Source organism: Syngnathus scovelli, unplaced genomic scaffold (genome assembly GCF_024217435.2).
Source record: "Syngnathus scovelli strain Florida unplaced genomic scaffold, RoL_Ssco_1.2 HiC_scaffold_32, whole genome shotgun sequence".
NCBI classification, from domain to species: domain Eukaryota; kingdom Metazoa; phylum Chordata; class Actinopteri; order Syngnathiformes; family Syngnathidae; genus Syngnathus; species Syngnathus scovelli.
The window spans coordinates 901,798-917,230 of NW_026061412.1; the positions used below are offsets into that span (position 1 = coordinate 901,798).

Here is a 15,433-nt window from a genome sequence, read left to right on the forward strand (position 1 = left end):
AATAACACAATACCGCACAGAACAACACAATACCGCACAAACAGTTTTAGATAATATTACGTCGCAGTCATGTGACGCGGACATGACGTCAATAGGCGGAACTCACGGCAAAATTATAATCCGTGGGCGTGGCTTGCAACAGGAAGTAGGAAAGCGGCAATTCTGGCAAACAAGACACAGCGGTTAGTAACACGATGACTTACAAGGCAAATATTTTTGTTTTCAGCTTGCAACTTGACCGTCTAGAGCGTACAAGGTAATTACAACTGTTTTTTTTTTAGCCCTGAAAAGCGAGGGAGTGTGGCGTTTGGGAGGAATGTCGAACTCGGCGTCTGCTTCCAGCCACAGACGCCAAATTTCGACGATTATTTCGACTGGTCAACGGTTGTAAATTATTGCGTTGACTAAAAACTTTATTTAACTCTACTCTTAACTTTGCCGTTTCAGATATGCGGGTATTACACTGCGGAAATGACGTCAATAGGCTGAACTCTCGCCAAAATTCAAATCTGTGGGCGCAATGGCCTTGAGCGAGACACCGGATACAAACACGACGATTATCAACAGAAATATCTTTATTTTCTGCTTGCAAGTGGACCGTCTAGAGCGTACACGGTAAGTACAACTCATTGTGTTTAAAAAGATTTACGTTTGTGTAGTTTGCGTTGCGTTGTATCTGTGAATGTTGGTTTAGGCTAAATGTTAATGTTTAATTTCATTCCTTTAGGTTCCACGGTGTTTGTTGGCTGTATGTTTTCCACTGCAAGAAGAGGCTCGTATCATTGACCAGCAGGAGCTACAATGGTGAGTACCCCTTTCGTCTTCCATTTATGTTAAACACTTCCTATTTCATGTCTAACAGTACTCGATTTAACAAATAACCATAAATAAATACAGTGTGGGCAGTCACGTTAACATATGTGATTATCCTGCCTAATATGTTTATCACAAATATGTCACTAATCACTAATATGTTTATTTGTTTATCACAACACCTTTGGACCTTCAGCAATCGATTATTTCCCTTCATCTACATAGAGACAGAACGATGGTGTCTTAAACATCTCATTCATTTCACCAAATAACTTCACGCAGGTGGATAACGGCCGTCTCGGTCACGCTATGTTGCGTGATGCAGTTTTGAAGAACCAAATGCATTTATTCAATGAATAAGTCAAGCTAGTTCTATGTTTATGATGTTGTAAGTTACGGTACCGATTGAAGTTGAGTTCGAAGCCAGTGGAAAACAGCGCTGCGTTTGTGCTCTCCAGGTACAAATGTTGTGATCTCTGACTGACGACCGGGCGAGACTCGAGTAAGAGATGTCCAAACGAGCTCCGGCAGGGCGGGCCAAGGCGGAGCGAACGGACGCCCTTCAGGCCGCCAATGACGAGCTGAGAACCAAACTGATGGACGTCCAGTTAGAACTTCAGCAGGAGAAGAACAAGGTGAAAACCTCAACAGACAGACACTGCCTGCCTCCCTGCCTGCCTCCCTGCCTGCCTCCCTGCCTGCCTCCCTGCCTGCCTCCCTGCCTGCCTCCCTCCCTCCCAGTTTTCCCGATGTAGATTAGACATGCGTGTGCCATGACTGTGTCAGCCTACATCAACAAATGCACCGAGGACGTCAGCACCACTAAGAATATCATCACCCGGGGCAACCAACGACCCTGGATGACTGAGGAGGTACGTCAAACGCTACGAGCGCGGAACTCTGCCTTCAAGTCTGGCGCCAAGGAGACACTGAGGACAGCGAGAGCCAACTTGAACCGTGCCATCAGGATAGCGAAGCGAGACCGCAGTCGAAAATTTCAGGATCGTTTCCACGACGTCAAAAACATCAGGAGTATGTGGCAAGGCATACGGGCGATTACAGACTACAACTCACCCTCCCCCCCCCCCCGGTGGGTGTAGTTGATGCTGACTTTCTAAATGGTCTAAATAACTTCTTTGGGAGGTTCGAGGCACTAAACGGCACTCCAGCAGTTAAAACTGTCCCCCATCAGGAAGAGGAGGTACTCTGCCTTGACTCCGCCGATGTGTTGAAGACCCTGAGGAGAGTCAACCCCTGTAAGGCCCCTGGCCCCGACAACATTCCTGGGCGTGTGTTCAGGGAATGTGCAAGTCATCTGGCTGGGGTCATCACAGACATTTTTAACACCTCGCTGGGCCAAGCCACAGTGCCGGCGTGCTTTAAGACTGCCTCCATCATTCCGGTGCCGAAGAAACCTCAAATCACCTCATTTAATGATTACCGGCCTGTTGCACTGACTCCGGTTATGATGAAGTGCTTCGAAAGGCTGCTTAAAGGTCACATCGTTTCCAGACTCCCCCTATTATTTGACCCGTTCCAGTTTGCCGACCGGCAAAACCGCTCCACTCAGGAAGCCATCTCCTCCGTTCTTCACCTGAGCCTGGCTCACCTGGAGGAGAAGAACACCCATGTGCGGAGGCTGTTCCTGGACTTCAGCTCAGCGTTTAACACCATCATCCCACAGCATCTGGTAGGAAAATTGGAACACCTGGGCTTCAACACCCCCCTTCGCAACTGGCTGCTAGACTTCCTCACCAACAGACCTCAGTCAGTCCGGGTCGGACAGAACACCTCTGATGTCATCACCCTCAGCACAGGCTCCCTTCAGGGCTGCGTCCTGAGCCCCCTGCTGTGCACCCTGATGACACACGACTGCGTCCTCAGGTTCACCACCAATCACATCGTGAAGTCAGCAGACGACACAACGGTGGTGGGGCTCATCAGAGACAACAACGACCTGGACTACAGAGAGGAGGTGGAGCAGCTGGTGGGCTGGTGCAGAGAAAACAGCCTGATCCTGAATGAGGAGAAGATGAAGGAGATCATCGTCGACTTCAGGAAAAAACAGCCTCACCACGCTCCACTGATCATCAACAGCTCAGCTGTGGAGGTGGTCAGCAGCACCAAATTCCTGGGGGTCCACATCACAGAAGACCTCACCTGGACTATGAACACTACGGCACTGGTCAAGAGGGCACAGAAGCGCTTGTACTTCCTGCGGAGGATGAGGAGAGCCCACCTGCCCCCACCCATCATGAGGACGTTCTACAGGAGCACCATAGAGAGCATTCTGACAAGCTGTCTCTCTGTGTGGTGTGGAGGCTGCACCGCCTCCGATTGGAAGAACGTGAGGAGAGTGGTGAGGACAGCAGAGAGGATCATAGGGGCTCCTCTTCCCTCCATTCAGGACATTTCATCTCAGCGCTGCATGTCCCGTGCCCGTAACATCATCAATGACCCATCACACCCCCACCATGGACTGTTCTCCCTGCTGCCCTCTGGGAAGAGGTTTGCAGCATCCGCTGCAGGTCCACCAGGTTCTGCAACAGCTTTTTCCCTGCTGTCATCAGACTGTTGAACACTAGAACTGTTGAGCTCTAAACTGAACTCTGCATCACACATTCACAGAACTGTACTTTATGACACTACGGACCTCTATCTTGCACTATCTCGCACTACCAACTTTACTGAACTTGCATAAACCCTTTAAATAGAAGTTTAATACATGGTTTAGCATTCCTCTGCACACTCTTGAATACTGTTTTGCCTACTTGCACTATTGCATAATTATCACTGCTGCACTTTATACTTATTTTTAATATATATATATATATATATATATATAGTATATGTATATATATATATTTTCATAGGATATGTTACTTCTATTCAACTGCAATATCACTACTTTGTTGTAAGACGTATGCAACGGAATTTCGTTTTGTATGCACCATGTGCAGACAAGATGACAATAAAGTTTGTCTAAGTCTAAGTCATGTCAGGTCAGCTGTCTGGAGAGAGAGAGAAGTCAGGACCTGCGGGCGGAGCACCACCGTGCCACCGCCGCCATGACGGAACTCAAAAGCAAACTCCATGAGGAGAAGCAGAAAGAGTTAGCCATTACCAGGGAGGCATTACTGCGGCAGCATGAAATGGAGCTGATGAGAGTGATCAAAATCAAAGATGGAGAGATCCAGCGACTGAATGCCTTGGTCCTCAGCCTGAGGGACGGCTCCATGGACAAGGTGATCCGCTCTATCCGTGTCTGACTATCCGCACGCCACGTCGGGCTTCGATGCGGCCGCTACCGTATTGTGTAGCTTGTCCCCAGTAAGCGTCGCGGCGCTCCGTTGCGGTCTCAACGGCCCGGTGTGGCGCAATGTCTGCTCAGGTGAGGAGGGGGGGCGCTTTGCTGGCGGAGGTGGAGGAGACGCGGCGGTGTCGGGAGACGCGGCGGTGTCGGGAGACCGAGTGGTGTCGCCTCCACCAGGAGCGCGGAAGAAGCCCTGGCAGCGGCCCAGCAGGCCTGGCAGTCCCGAGCGGCCGAGCTCCGATCGGCTCATCACCAGCATCGGGAGGAGCTGAGCCGAACCAAGAGAGACTGCGAGAGGGAGATCCGCCGACTGGTAGGACTGATCAGATGCGCGGTGCGTGGCTATGTTCCCAATTTCGTTGTATACCTGCAGTGCAATGACACCTAAGGCATTCTATTCTATTCTATTCTATTTCACAAGAAGAAAATGTCCGGTTGCTCGCTTCGCTTTTGTCACAGCAAAGGTGTTCTAGTCGATTCAAGAAAAAAATTGGCCGGTTGCTCTCTTTGTTTTTGTCACAATTCTGGCAAATGAGTTTGCCCGCCTGCCTGAGCGCTCCCCGTTTGTACATCCAGACGGATGAGATCAAGCTGAAAGACAGAGCGGTTAGTGTTTTGGATGAAGCCCTGGGGCCGGCCACGTCCACCGCCTTCAGCTGCAGACTCAGGCTGCCGAGCAGCAGATCGCTGCCCTGAGGGATTCCCAAAGGGCGGGCCTAAACTACCCTGGAAGTGGGGTCAACGCCGCTACTAGCAATCCTCTTCATTGCGTAAGCCACCTCATCACACACTTGCAGTACGCATGACTTAGTTCGTTGCTGGAGGAAGGTAGCACAAAAACAGTTTTGAACTTTGAACGAGTGCTTGTGTGTGTGTGTTGCGGGGCGTTTTCAGTCTCAGGAGGATCGGGACACGCGAAGGTTTCATCTGAAAATCGCTGAGCTCAGCGCAGTCATCAGGAAACTGGAGGATCGAAACGCCCTGCTTTCTGAAGAGCGCAATGAACTGGTAATTTATTGACGGCACGCTTGAAGGTTTGCGCTACGTTTGATGCGCGCCATCCAGCGAGGCACCCATTGCGCTTGCTTATTAGTTGAGCGGCGCGGCGAGTCGGTTGCCTGGTAGATGTCTTTTATTGGGAGCCAAAGCCACGATTCCGTTCAAACCGATGCAAAAGGAATGGATACGTTCTGGCCCGCGTGTTGTGCGTCTTTCACATCCCGCACTTCATGCTTGCAGCTAAAGCGACTGAGAGAAACAGAAAGCCAGTTTCTGCCACTCCTGTACAAAAACAAACGCCTGAGCAGGAAGAATGAAGAACTCTCGCTGGTGCTGTGTCGCCTTGAAAACAAAGTGCGCTTTGTCACCCAGGAGAACGAGGAGATGGCAAGCTTGGTAAGTCGACGCGGACAACGGCGGCGTGCCAACAGAGTCCACTGCATTTGTGTTCCACAGAGAAGGCCTAGTTCGCTCAATGACCTGGACCGCGGTTGCGGCCAGCAGGACGGTGAAATGGAGTTCCTTCAAGTTGTGGAGCAGCGGCACATCATCGACGACTTGTCCAAGGTCTTCAGGCAGGCGACTCGGTGCACGTACGGCAGCGCCGCGCTCGCTCGCTGTCGCCAGGAAACCTTTTCCGTCCAAAGGTTGGCCGGCGGCCGCCATCCAAAAAATTGGCCCCTTAAATTCCGACCTTTCAAGCAGGAGCATTGTGCGCACGCGTTTGAACACGCTTTAGACTTGTTTTGCCGTTTTCAGCAGCTCAAAGCTCCTGTTTTGTCAGCGCCTTTGCCACTCGCTGTGCGCTGAAAACGACGGACTTGCCCGGCTGCTCAGCCCGTCAACCATGAGCCGCGAGCGCGACGTCATTGTCCGTAGGCAGCTAGTGGCAAAATGCACCCTGTTAGAGTTGCGCTCGCTCCAACTTACTTTGCAAGAACCACACGGGAGACAAGTAAGTTCTTTTGGACACCTGCAGGTGGAGAGTCCATCCGTTGTACGAATGAAGTCTGACTCTCGGCTCCTGCACGAGCATTTTAATTAAGAGAAACAGGGTGGGTGTAAGAGTGGATTGAATAGAGGAAGCCCTTGACCTCTAGTCAAAACATAGCAAGGGGTGTTTTACGACTTTGTGTAGGAAGGGATAAGCGATAGGGATAAATAAGGGATAAATAATATTATTTATTACAGGTCGCAGTCAAAGTCAAAGCAACACAATGATACGATAAAGATAATCTGGAAAACCCTGACACACCCTGTAGTTGTCACTTTTGGAAAAGACGAGCGTCCCTCCAATCATCGCCGGTGACGTGTTTTTCAGGCTCTGGAGACAGGAGCTCATGTCAGAAATGTCATTGTGAGTCGCGTTTGTTTCTGCGCCGGAGCCGTTCGTTCCCTTTGCATCCAAAGCATCTCAAAGGCGGATTATTTGTGTCGACAGGAGAGAGATTTGCTGCTACGATACCGACGTCGAGAATCTCTGAGGAGGAACAAAGCGTGAGGTCCTGCAAGGTGAGTCTGTTTGTTTGCGGCTGCTTGGTGTTGCGCAAGATGAAATGGCCTTTTTCTCGCTATCGTTCCTCTCGTCGATTCATCGTGAGGTGTCGCTTCAGTTTGTTCAGAGAGATGTTTGCTTCCGCGCCCGCAGGTCATCGAAACATTTTACGGCTACGACGAAGACGTGTTGGTGGACCCGGACGGATCGTCCTTGTCTTTTCACACCGACAGAACCCCCGACACGGAACCCGAAGAGGTAGCCCGCCATTTCTGCCAGCGTATTGGCACCAAACATTCCTCTTCAGCCTGGAATCGGACTCGTCTTTGCGTCGCGGGTGCTTTGTCGCCGGTCTGACTGATTCTGGTACTAGTGCTGTGTTGCATTGGTGTGTGCATGAAGAGGCGGAGCTTCGCTACCGCCAGCTGACGCAAGAATATCAAGCGCTGCAACGAGCCTACGCTCTGCTAGCCCAGACCAGCGAAGGGGACTACGACGCCGAGAAGGAGATCAAGGTGGCGCCCCTTCCCGCAACCCCCGGCCGGGTCGCAGCCTCCCCGTTCTCACCCAGCCTCGGGTGTTCTCTGGTCTGAAAGGAGGAGGAGGAGCCTCCCTCCTCCTCCTTTCAGACCAGAGAAAAGCTGATGGTAGAAATGGGTCACTATCAAAGCAGAGTAGCAGATCTGGAGTCAGCGCTGAAGCAACAAGGACAGGTAAGCTCATCAATGAGCACACCTTTTTCTCAGACAAAATAGCTACATTCTTCAGTCACTCATCCGTCTGGCATTACTGGACCAACCCCCCCCCCCCCCCCCGAACGTGGCTGGGAAAATGCGGAGAAAAGCAAATGTCATTTTCCAGTCAACCAAAGAATTTGTGGATGAAAATGACACAACATTCCAAAGCTGTCCACGCGTTTGTCTCTTCTAGAATGTCAAGTGGGTGGAGGAGAAGCAGCTGCTGCGTCAGAGCAATCAGCAGTTGGCCGAAAAGGTGACGGAAAGAAAGGCGCTGGGCGGAGTCGCTTGGCGTCACACCCGTCGTGAAGCCCCGCAGATGAGGTCTGACTGTCTTTTCAGGTCAGGCGGATGGAGGCGGAAGAAGCGCGTCTGAAAGAGCACATCCAGGATATCCGAGACCAAAACGAACTGCTTGAGTTCCGCATCCTGGAGCTGGAGGTGGGAAGACTCGCACAAGCGTGTTGAGGCCAGAGATGTGACGGACGGACGGACGGACGGACGGACGGATGCATGCCTCTGCCTTTCAGGAGAGGGAGTGGCGCTCCCCCGTCTTGAAGTTTCTGCAAGTCCGTTTCCCAGACGGCCTCAGCCCTTTGCAGATCTACTGCGAGGCCGAGGGCGTGAGCGTACGTAAGGCGTCCCTCGCAACCCTAACCTTAACCCGAGGTCCCAGAACACCTTACATTGCTCCTTGCGCCTTTCCCCCGGACATCGTCATCAGTGATCTGATGAAGAAGCTGGACATCCTGGGCTATAACGCCGTAAGTGTATGTCGAACTCCTTATGTTCGCACTCCACGAGACTCGGCGGCTCAAATGTGACTTTTGGAAGGCTTTGCGCTGAAAGAAGCTTGTTGACGCTGTGCCTTTGGGCTCTTGCAGAATCTCACCAACGAGGAGCAGGTGGTCGTGATTCACGCCAGGACCCTTCTCACCCTAGCCGAGAAGGTAACGCGCACGTCCACGCACGCTCTCGCATTCTGCTTATGTGACAGCAGCCTTTCCTCAGTGGTTAGAATACATCAAAGTGACCAAGTCAGCACTTCAACAGAAGATGTTGGACATTGAAAGTGAGAAGGTAGACAGACACGCGACATCAGCCAAGGGGAACCGGCAATGTGCCCCAACAATTCTGACCTTGAGCTGTGCTAGGATATGTTCTGCAAGCAGAAGGGCTACCTGGATGAAGAGTTGGACTTCAGGAAGTGTTCCATGGACCAGGCTCATAAGGTAAGCCGCCCTCAAATCTCCCGCCGGACCACTGATGGACGAGGATTGCGGCCCAGAGGATCCTGGAGCTGGAGGCCATGTTGTACGAGGCGCTACCGCAGCGGGACTGCCCCGCCACGGACGGCGAAAAAGCCAGCCACGCTGGCGTGAATGACGTGCTGACGGCGGATCAGAGAGAAGAGCTTAGGAGCGCCGTGGACCAATGGAAGCGAGCCCTGATGTGCGAGTTGAGGGAGCGCGACGCTTGCATCCTCCAAGAGAGAATGGATCTGCTGCACAGCGCGCAACAGGTAAGGGCCCAAAGCCAGCCCGGCACTTACTTGCACGCTTACTGGCTTTTGAATGCCACTTTCCATTTGTCCGTCCTAGAGGAACAAAGAGCTGAAAGAATTCATCGAAGCTCAGAAGAGACAAATCAAACAATTGGAGGAGAAGTTTCTGTTTCTCTTTCTATTCTTCTCCTTGGCCTTCATTCTGTGGCCCTAACACCAGCTGGTGAGTGAGCTCCAGCGGCACCGCACTCGACACCTCCGATACACTGCCAGCCGGTCTCAGACGTTGGCAGACGCTCCGATGCCAACGTATACCCCCCGCCACGGTGACAGAGGCACCGCGTCACACCGGCGCTCATCCAATCAGAAGGCAGGAAAAGCAAATTCACATGCAGGGCACTTTTGAACCAGAAGAGAGCGCCACAAAAAAACGGTTGTTGCCCCAAACGCGCACTAAAAAGGGTCAGAATAACAAGAGTCCCACTGGCCAGCCGGGGCCACCCGTCCAGCTGTTTCTTCAGGGGGGAAAAAAATTGGAGTCACCGGTGAGTACATTTTGCATTTAGCTCTGCTTTTCTGCTTCTGTCTTCAAGTGTGTGGCATCCTGCGATCAAAGATTCAGCCAACCCCAAAGCGGTTGACCTCAACGTCCCACCACCATGCCTACCAGAGCAGGTGACGTGATGCTTTGGACATCCTTCCTCAGATGCCCAAAAGTACTCTTTGCCACATCTGCGGCAATACGGTGTCTTTTCAAAGGTGCAAATAAATCCAGCGTGGGCGGAACACGCACGTCTTCGGTTTTTCCCGCTTTGTTTGTGTGACAGCTGTTGTGAAAATTTTATACAAATAAAGTTGTATAGTACAGGTTTGGCCAAGCCGCAACTCCCGAACCGCATGCGGCTCTTTTATGTTCATATCAACATTTGTGTGTGTGTGTGTGTGTGTGTGTGGGGGGGGGGGGGGGGGGGTTGTGCGTGTTGGCTTCACTTGAGTTCAATTTGGTATTTTGGTCAAAAGCGCATGTGGTGAAATTCCACAAAGTAGGATGGGCAAACACATTTCTTTAAACTATGAGTGTCAATTGGGCTCTCGAAATGGCAGGGAAAAGATGCACAGCAAAACGAAAATACGTAGATGAACACAGGACGTTTTAATCAGAGTGGGAAAGTTTCTATTTTTTGTTGAACGTGATGGCAAACCATTCTGCCTGATATGTCAGACCTCAGCGCATTTCAAAGATTCAAATCTTCAGCGCCATGCACTTCAGCTCACTCCATGCTAACATTGATCAGGCGTCGAACCCGCAACATCATGCTTAAGAGGTGGCCATGCTAACCAGTGCGCCATTATGTCAACGCATAATAACTGTAAGTCTACTGATCAAAACAGCGGTTACTATATGACGTCGCTACGTCGTGGTCACGTGACGCAGACAAGACGTCAATGGACGTGGGCAGAGTTAACTTGTTTAAAAGGGAGTGGGCAGAAGAAATATTTAATTTATTTAAATCTATTTTGAGTGCACACCATTATGCCAATGCATAACAACTGTAAATCTACTAAACAAAACAGCGGTTGCTATATGACATCTGCCGCGTGTGGTCACGTGACAGACGTCACGTGATGGGCAGAACTTCCGCCGGAATTCAAATCCGCGGGGAGAGTTAACTTGTTTAAAAGGGAGTGGGCAGAAGAATTATTTAATTTATTTAAATCTATTTGGAGTGTGCGCCATTATGTCAATGCATAACAACTGTAAGTCTACTAAACAAAACAGCGGTTGCTATATGACGTCTGCCACGTCGTGGTCACGTGACGCGGACGTGACGTCGACGCCTACTTTACATCCCACCGATCACAGGACCCCTCGGCTGCATAACCGTGCCCCCTTCCCAACCAATCGGATTTGCTATACGCAAAAACGACGCCAATGGAAAGAGCTTCCGCCCAAATTTAAATCCGTGGGCGTGGCTCGCAGCAGGAAGTAGGAAAACGGCGGTGATGTTGACAAAGACACAGCGGATGGTAACATACGACTAACAAGAGAAATATTTTTATTTTCTGCTTGCAACTGGACCGTCCAGAGCGTACACGGTAAGTACAACTCATCGTTTTTAAAAAGAAGTACTTTTGTTGCCCTGAAAAGCGAGTGAGCGTGGCGTTTGTGGGGGACGTCGAATTTCGACGATTCTTTCTGGTCAACGGTTGTAAATGATTGTGTTGATTAAAAAAGAAAACTTGATGTAACTCTACTTTTAACTGCCGTTTCAGATAGATTTGGAATTGCATCACATCCAATTTTGCCTAGAGCGTACACGGTAAGTAACACTCATTGTGTTTAAGGAGATTTACGTTTGTAATAGCAGAAGTGTAGCCGCGTTGCGTTGTACGTGTGAAAATTGGTCGAGGCGAAATGTTAATGTTTAATTTCATTCCTTTAGGTTCCACGGTGTTTGTTGGCTGCAAGTTTTCCACTGCAAGAAGAGGCTCGTATCATTGACCAGGAGCGAGCTACAATGGTGAGTAGCCATAACATTTATGTTAAACACTTCCTATTTCATGTCTAACAGTACTTGATTTAACAAATAACCATAAATAAATACAGTGTGGGCACTGAAGTTAACATATGTGATTATACTGCCTAATCTGTCACCGAGTAGATTGTTGCAAAGTAATATAAGATCCAAAGTTGTAATTCAGAATAGTTTTCAAAAGAAGGCCATTAGAATTATATACAAGTCTGATTACCCTGAACAAGCTATTAATTAAATCACAAATTCTTCAATTCAAAGATTTGGTAGATTATCAGACAAATAATGTCTAACAGTAATTGATTTAACACATCACGATAAGTAGATTGAGTGTGGGCACTCTCAAGTTAACATATATGATTATACTGCCTAATCTGTTACAGAGTATGTTGTTGCCAAGTAATGTAGAATAGATCCAAAGTAGTAATCCAGAATAGTTTTGAAGAGGCCATTAGAATAATAAACAAATCTGATTACCTTGAACATAATAACAAGCTAAGTGTTTAATATGTCCTATGAAGTCGAAATTGGGCACCGTCATGTGGTGAAATTTGGAATTGCATCACATCCAATTTTGCCTGGGAACAAACAGATTAAATAAATCTTAGTTTTGAATAAGCCACTCCTTCTCAAACAAGTAAACTCTGCCCATTTCGCGCAGTAGATGTTCTGTTAATATCTAGTATTTATACAAAGTCATAATTTAAATTGCTTTCAACCTTCATTCATCGGTTCAACCAACATTACTCGCTCTTACTACCAACTTGTATTGATTTAACTAAGCGTTTAATACTTCCTATCAGGTCTCAAGGCAAGATTTGGCAAAATACAGTTTCAGCAAATCCAATTTTGCCAGGGAACAAAAATAGATTAAATAAACTAAATAAGTCTTCTTCCCAATAAATAAATCAGAAAAGTCTGTCTTGTAACCAGTCCTCTTCAAACAAGTAAAGTCTGCCCATTTTGTGCCGTAGATTTTGTGTCCATGCCTAGTATTTAAACAAAATCATAATTTAAACGACTTCTTGCCTTCATTCACTTTGGAAATTTGGAATTGCAGCAAATCGAATTTTGCCAGGGAACAAAAATAGATCAATTAAACTAAGTCTTCTTCCCATTAAATAAATTAAAAAAGTCTGTCTTGTAACCAGTCCTTTTCAAACAAGTAAAGTCTGCCCATTTTGTGCCGTCGATTTTGTGTTAATGCCTAGTATTTATACAAAATCATAATTTAAAGGACTTCATTCCTTCATTCACTTTGGAAATTTGGAATCGCAGCACATCAAATTTTGCCTGGGAAGAAAAGTAGATTAAATAAATTTAATAAGTCTTACTACTTCCCATTAAATAAATTAAATACGTCTTACTTGTTCCCACTCCTTTTCAAAACAGTAGTTTAAAACGAGGGCCCTTCACTCAACCTTTAACCCTATTTATTCACCTTCTAGGCTAAGTGTTAAAGGCTAAGTGTTAAAGGCTAAGTGTTAAAGGCTAAGTGTTAAAGGCTAAGTGTTAGAGGCTAAGTGCCAGAGGCTAGGCGCCAGAGGCGAGTTTTTGTGGGCTGAAGTTTTAGTGGGGTTAGTGTGAATACAATCCAAAAGAATACAACAGAATACAATACAATAGAATATAATACATAGATTAAATTCAATAGCTCTTACTACTTCCCATTAAATAAATTAAATACGTCTTACTTGTTCCCAATCCTTTTCAAAAAAGTAGTTTAAAACGAGGGCCCTTCACTCAACCTTTAACCTCAACCCCGCACGTCACATTGTGTTGTATCTGTGAATGTTGGTTGTGGCCAAATGATAGTTTTCTTTCATTCGTTTAGGTTCCACGGTGTTTGTTGGCTATGTTTTCCACTGTCAGAAGGATGAAAATACAAAGTACAACGCTTGGACGTGGGCGAAGACGTCACCGGTGAGTCCTTCCTTCCTATTTATTTACCTTCTAGATGCTAGAGGCTAAGTGTTAGAGGCTAAGTGTTAGAGGCTAAGTGTTAAAGGCAACACAATACGAACAACACAACACAATACGAACAACTCAACACAATATGAACAACACAATATGAACAACACAACACAATACGAACAACACAACACAATACGAACAACACAACACAATACGAACAACACAACACATTACGAACAACACAACACAATACGAACAACACAACGATACTGCACTGAACAACACGATACCGCACTGAGAAACACGATACCGCACTGAACAACACGATACCGCACTGAACAACACCATGCCGCACTGAACACCATGCCACACTGAACAACACCATCCCGCACTGAACAACACCATGCCGCACTAAACAACACCATGCCGCACTGAACAACACCATGCCTCACTGAACGACACCATGCCGCACTGAAAGACACCATGCCGCACTGAACGACACCATGCCGCACTGAAAGACACCATCCCGCACTGAACACCATGCCGCACTGAACAACACCATCCTGCACTGAACAACACCATCCCGCACTGAACAACACCATGCCGCACTGAACAACATTATGCCGCACTGAACAACATTATGCCGCACTGAACATTATGCCGCACTGAACAACACCATGCCGCACTGAACAACACCATGCCGCACTGAACAACACCATGCCGCACTGAACAACACCATGCCGCACTGAACAACACCATGCCGCACTGAACAACACCATGCCGCACTGAACAACATTATGCCGCACTGAACAACACCATGCCGCACTGAACAACACCATCCTGCACTGAACAACACCATTCCGCATTGAACACCATGCCGCACTGAACAACACCATCCCGCACTGAACAACACCATCCCGCACTGAACAACATTACGCCGCACTGAACAACATTATGCCGCACTGAACAACACCATGCCGCACTGAACAACACCATGCCGCACTGAACAACACCATGCCGCACTGAACAACATTATAACGCACTGAACAACACCATCCCGCACTGAACAACACCATGCCGCACTAAACAACATTATGCCGCACTGAACAACATTATGCCGAAATGAACAACACCATGCCGCACTGAACAACACCATGCCGCACTGAACAACACCATGCCGCACTGAACAACACCATGCCGCACTGAACAACACCATGCCGCACTGAACAACACCATGCCGCACTGAACAACACGATCCCGCATTGAACACCATGCCGCACTGAACAACACCATGCCGCACTGAACAACACCATGCCGCACTGAACAACACCATGCCGCACTGAACAACACCATTCCGCACTGAACAACACCATGCCACACTGAACAACATTATGCTGCACTGAACAACACCATGCCGCACTGAACAACAACATGCCGCACTGAAAAACATTATGCCGCACTGAACAACACCATGCCGCACTGAACAACACCATCCCGAACTGAACAACACCATGCCGCATTGAACAACACCATGCCGCACTGAACAACACCATCCTGCAATGAACAACACCATCCCGCACTGAACAACATTATGCCGCACTGAACAACATTATGCCGCACTGAACAACACCATGCCGCACTGAACAACACCATGCCGCACTGAACAACACCATGCCGCACTGAACAACACCATGCCGCACTGAACAACACGATCCCGCATTGAACAACACCATGCCGCACTGAACAACACCATGCCGCACTGAACAACACCATCCCGCACTGAACAACACCATGCCGCACTGAACAACATTATGGCGCACTGAACAACATTATGCCGCACTGAACAACACCATGCCGCACTGAACAACACCATGCCGCACTGAACAACACCATGCCGCACTGAACAACACCATCCCGCACTGAACAACACCATGCCGCACTGAGCAACACCATGCCGCACTGAACAACACCATCCTGCACTGAACAACACCATGCCGCATTGAACAACACCATGCCGCACTGAACAACACCATGCCGCACTGAACAACATTACGCTGCACTGAACAACACCATGCCGCACTGAACAACACCATGCCGCACTGAACAACACCATGCCGCATTGAA

General features: G+C 48.5%; 1 long non-coding RNA gene across 1 annotated transcript; it reads left to right on the forward strand.

The window, feature by feature from the left end:
• The first annotated feature begins 8,980 nt into the window (after positions 1 to 8,980).
• LOC137840015 (uncharacterized) lies at positions 8,981 to 9,664 on the forward strand. The gene is made up of 2 exons (XR_011086406.1): positions 8,981 to 9,084; positions 9,455 to 9,664. It is a non-coding gene; the product is annotated as an uncharacterized lncRNA (long non-coding RNA).
• The last annotated feature ends 5,769 nt before the right edge of the window (positions 9,665 to 15,433 follow it).